Raw genomic sequence first — 6,000 nt, forward strand, 5'->3', positions numbered from 1 at the left:
TAAAACTTTATTAAGGAGAAAATTTAGTCATATAAGATTCTTAAAAATACACATAAAGTGGTATTTATGTAATAGATGCACAAAAATGAACTTTTAAAAATAATCTTAATATAGTTTAAGCTCTTTTTCTTCAATTTTTTTTTTCAATTTTACTTGTTTTTTCATATTCTTTTTTGATTCGACTTTTTCACCAACATTAAACTTAAATATGATGGTAGATACTTAAGTTATTTCCTCGTAAGCTTATAAGATAACTACTCATTTAATTCAACAAAACATGTCTTCCTTTGGTTTTCGAGAATATTTTTTTATTTCATTTTCCTTTTCAGGAAATAATTTTCATTTTTTAAATTTTGAAAATTGAAAAATATGTTCGGAAAGTGGAAATAGTGTAAGACCCCATACTCGAATCGATCATCGAGTCCGAGTTATGGGATGTCTTATTCGTTGTTAGAGCAATTATGATCGATTACATTTCAAATTTACAGTTAACACATATTATTAATATTAAAACATCATTATGACATGTTGTACAAATGTGTTCGGGTCTTATACAAGCTTACAAAAGCTCTTAAGATGACTTAAGGTCGAATAAGGATCAAATTGTAAAATTTGCAAACTATAGGGTTGACATTGTGACTTTGGGGGTTCCAAGTCACAACGTAACTCACTGACTAGATCTCGTTGCAACGTTGAGAGTTCATTGTCATGATGTGATTGATTGTTTCCAAAAGAACGATATGCTACCAATTCAAGGCACATGAAACAAATGTATAAATATGCCAATTCAACCATTTCAAATGATATAGCAAACCCATACATGCCAAAATATACCAAAATCTTTATTCAAGTTAACATTAATTAACCAAACTTCCAAAATGACCACTTACGATATAAAATTGGCTCAAAACCTAGGTACATGTCATTTATCTAAACAAAATGAACTATGCAAACATAACTGAGTTGAGGGCTGCAAATTGGATGCTGAATCACTTTTCGAGACTTTGAGATCCAACTATACCTATGCACGGAGTAAACAAACCGTATGCTCAGCGATAAAGCTCAATGGTACTTTCATGTTTCATGTCGTAAGATGAGCATAATCACTATAAAGATTCAATCAATGTATGTTAATATTCATTTTTATCAATTTACATGTTCACTATTCAAATATCAATCTCGTATGCTAGCTCATTTAATAACCAATTGAAACATTCAATACCATGCCTTATATTAACATGTATACAAACAATCCTATTTAAGTTCAAACACATATGCATTTAAAAATATGATACCCAATCCTCATTTCAATCAATTCCATTTGATGATACCAATATCACATTTAAGGGCACTTCAATGAAATTTATGCTTATTTTGATGCCCACTTTGATTCGTTTTCTGCTTCATTTTAAGGGTACATCTTTACCCTTAAGGAGAACATGGAAGCACTTATGAATCGTTTCCATCCTTTTCCTCTTATGGATGATTAGGTCATTTAAGCTCTTGGTTGTTTTTCACTTTCTTTCACTCTTTTGTTATTTTTTTTTTGTTTTGCTTTGTCACACGATCATTTGGTGAACTAGTATTGCTTGAGAGATTGTACTGGCGAGACTGCCTAAGTTGTGAGACTTAGACTAGTTAGCGTTGGCAAATATTCTAGCGAAGTATTTTTTTGAGCTTTATTAAGTTTATAGATTTTTATTTTGCAGTTGGCGAGTAGCTTATTTTGGCGAGATTGTCACACCTAAATTTCTTTAAGGACTTGAATTTAAAAGAATTTTAAGACTTAATTAAGCAAATGGTGAGTTTCCGGACTCTATTGGGAATTTTGGAAAAAAATTTATGGTTGTTGGGCAAATAGTTAGGTTTCCATTCTGGTTTAACTAGAATAGAATTGGTTAATCCTTTAGTGGGAGACACAATAATCATCAGTGAGTGGTTAATTGGGGCTTTGATGACCATGCGAGAAGGGATATATATAGAGAAAAAGCCTTATTCAATAGAGGAATCCTTCTAAATTTTGATTGTATTTCCTTCTTGGATGCATATTCTTCTTCAATCTCTTCAAAGAAGGGAGGTTTAAGCAAAATGTTGCATGGGGAAGTGATCATGAGGTCTGAAGTCAAGAAAAAGAGAATTCAACGAACTGGTAAGCTCCTAAGTCCCTCTGTGTCCATAATTGGAGGAAAGAGAAGTAAGAATCCCTGAAGAACTCCTATATAAAAAAAATTTGATTCAAGGGTTAAGGTTAGATTACCTTTGATTTAACTAAGATACGATTGTTGTGCTTAGTTGCCAAGACAATGGAAGCTCTAGCATTTGAAAAGTTGAGCTGGCAAGGACATAGGAATTCAGGTGAGTTTCTGTGCTCCATCTTTGGTTGATTGATGACATTGAACTACCGGAATGATATGTGTTTGTGTCAGTTCTTTACTGTCTGGACCCGTGTTTATGTATGAACATAGTGCATGTAACTTCCCAAACTCGACCTAGATGTTATGGCCAAATCGTGAAGGTCACATTAGTCACCTATGTGACAAAGCTACTCTACTGTTTATCGAAAACCTTAAGAATTCTCTCTTTTACGAAAAACCACGATTTACCTTTGTTATTTTGGGAAAACATTCATTAATTAAATCAATCATTCTTAGGTCATGTTATTAGAATTAGTGTGGTTTATAAAACACATTGCTCATAGTTGCTCTTATAAAACCTTATTATCTTTAGTTACAGTAGAAAACTCAATTAATAATCGATTTAATTATTAAGCCAAGCTTTATCCGATTTCAAAATATGCTTTTAAAACCAATTTATTGTGTTAAGTATGCATGCATGAAAAACTCAAAATAGAATAAAATCCAAACCACAGTCCAAACAAAAACGAACAAATTTACAAAAAATGTAAGTAGTATTATTTATAAGTCCGAAGTTCATTGTATGTCTGCATGCCATGTTCGATCCTAGTCTTGAGCATTACCTAAGATGGTTGAAACTATGGGGTGAGCTAACTAGCTCAATGTGAGTCTAACAATAACAACAGTCAAACATTTACTCAAACATCAATTAGTAAATTAATGCAACATACCACATAGCATAAAATATTATCTTTTGAATGTGTCATGGAGATTGATACGCACTTGCCTCGGTTGATATTTGAGTCGTAACATTTGCCTGATCATAAATCGAGTAAGTTAAGGTTCTTTCGAGAATGGTTGTATAGAAAGGAAGAACTAGGCTCAAAATGGTTCAATGTGGTTATTGGATAGTTTGAGAAACGGTGGATGGGATTCAGCTAAGGGTTCAAGTATGAACTAACACAATATTGGTGTGTTAACCCGTAACTTATGAGAACACCTAAGTCGGAAATGCGATGGAAGGATATTGGATAGTTGATGAAGACCTCAACCAGCTATCAAAGATGATAGGAACCTCGGTATAATTTGAACGCCACACTTTGGGAACAAAGTGATAAGTTCGAACAAAGACGGGTTGACGCCACAAGGGTTACTTTATAAGTCAGACAAGTCTTTGGAGAACAATGAGAGTTGAAAACAAACTCACAAAGTAAGCAAAATTCATAAATTGTTTATTAGCCTTTTCAAGTAAAATGAACTACATATTTATAATCTAAAATAGGAGTTAGCCGAACAGGCACTTAGGGGATTTAAATGGACAGCAACTTAACACTTAAGGAGGTGGAAACTTCCTTAAAGCTTCTTAACACTTTCCATGAAGCTTCCTTGGACTTGGGAGATGTCAATGGTACACTTGGGAGATCTTAATCAGCTGAAAATAATTAGAACAATTTAATGGGCTAAATAACATGGGCAGATTTGGCCAAGGGGATTTAAGGCTTCTTGGAGGCTTCTTTAATGTTTTGCTTAGTTGAGCTAAAAAGTCTTGACTTTAATTAGCATTTTGGGGCACTCCAATGGCCATGCAAGTGTGAAACCCGAATATGAGGGGTCCTTTGGTGTGAATGCACGAAAATGAATGGCCATTCCAGGTGAAAAGATGTTGCAGCAATGTGAAAGCTCCAAGATGTTGCTTTGAAGAGCTGGACGGCCAACCTTGAAGCGAGGAAACATCAGCTCCCTTGGCCCTTGGTTTCCACGAAGAGGTGTTGAATAATGAGCACTTATGAGCTGCCCAAATTCATACCGTCCCATGTATGTTCCTAGACAAATTAAATGGAACAATTTAATTAGTTTAGGACATCTTTAATTCGGCTGAACTAAGAGAAATTAAATACTTAGATTTGGCTAGACAAATTAAATAGCTACAGCTAATAAATTTGTCCTAACTAAGACACATTAAATTGATGCGTGAACTAAGACACCTTTAATACTTTAATTTATTATGTCCAGATTTTGACACATTTATTTGATCTTAAATATTTTAAGAACTTAATAAATTTATTCCAGCAACATTAATGCATAAAATTAAATAAAAAAGGAAACCAAGCTCATTGAGCTAGCATCAAGACGCCATGAGCTCCTTGCAGCTGGATCGACCTAAGTCAGCTTGCACAATATTGCAAATTGAGCTACTTGAGCTGGTCACTTGATGTTCAGCCATTCTTTCTATCCCAAATCGAGCAATGTAACTTAACAAAGCTTCTTGAAACCTTTTGGCACCAACTCGAGTGATTGGTCCCAATGACAGCTCCATAGATTCGGCATCTAACTCCTTGGCCAAACTCGTATCAGACATAATGCAATGCATAAAGAATCCTACCAACCATCCGCTACATACCACGATTTCCCCAGAACCTGTGACACTCCAAAACCGATCGGGATGGACCGGTCCAAATTTGAAGCATTACATTAGCCACCTAAGTGACTCTCTGGCTAACGACCACCCAAGACACACCCCGACATTATAACACCTCAATCTTATTTAATTGTTAGTTATTTATTAATGTGAAAGCAAATTATAAGCCAATTTTAAACTTTTCCTAGGAAATTTAACCTAAGGGTATTTTCGTCATTTTACGACCTATGGCAAACTAACCTGATTTTAGATCTAAGTGTTTACCGACCTTTTTTTTAGTCAAATTATGCAAACCTAAAAATTTTAGCTTAACTTTAGTTCGTTTATTATGTCTAATTCAAGTTTCATTATTAGTGACTAAATTGTAATAAAATTAACTATCACGAACTCTTCTGAATTATAAATTAAGAGCATTTCTGTCAAAATTTACCCATTACGAGACTAATCCTAAAATTTTACCAAGTTTCCTTATCATCTAAGGCCCTAATTAGACTAATGAATTTTTAGGACTAAATTGTAACTTAAACAACTTGGAATACCAATTTAAAAAGATAAAAATTCAAACCCTCAAAACCCAAACGGTCATGTCCCCCAGATCGTGTGTCACTAATCAATTGTGTCCACTTCGTGAAAAACTTGTAGGCTAATCGCACATGCCTATTTAGAAATCCCACATGCCTGTATGTGATAACTCCAGTCTCCACATGCCCGTGTGCAATCTCTCACATGCCCGTATGGACAAGTACACACCCGTGTGAAAACCATTGCACCTATTTTTACAAAAAACTCATTTTCAAACTTTATTTTTCATATTTTAATGGCCAATTAAACTCGATTGAACTATGATTAATTAACATACATATACATACATCTTCAATTGAATTTATTGACATCAGTGAAGCCCCAATTAAATAGAATTAGACAATCAATTTCATGCATAACAAACATTGAATAAATCAATCAAGTGGCGTACCTTAGTTGCTAGTAAACCACTCCATGGAAACTTCACTTAAACAATCGTTAGTATAAATTTCATGCCTCACACACCATGTTATCAAGCAACAATACACCGTAAATCATTCAATAATTAAACTCAAACATGCCTCAAAATTATTATAAAATTATTCAAAATAAAATGTCCAATATCCAAAGTCCAATTACAACCAAAATTAAACTAATTCCCGAGAGTTCCACAATGCCCAATTACAGTCTCTAAAACATGTAATA

The sequence above is a fragment of the Gossypium hirsutum genome, chromosome A07 (genome assembly GCF_007990345.1).
Source record: "Gossypium hirsutum isolate 1008001.06 chromosome A07, Gossypium_hirsutum_v2.1, whole genome shotgun sequence".
In the NCBI taxonomy this organism is placed as follows: domain Eukaryota; kingdom Viridiplantae; phylum Streptophyta; class Magnoliopsida; order Malvales; family Malvaceae; genus Gossypium; species Gossypium hirsutum.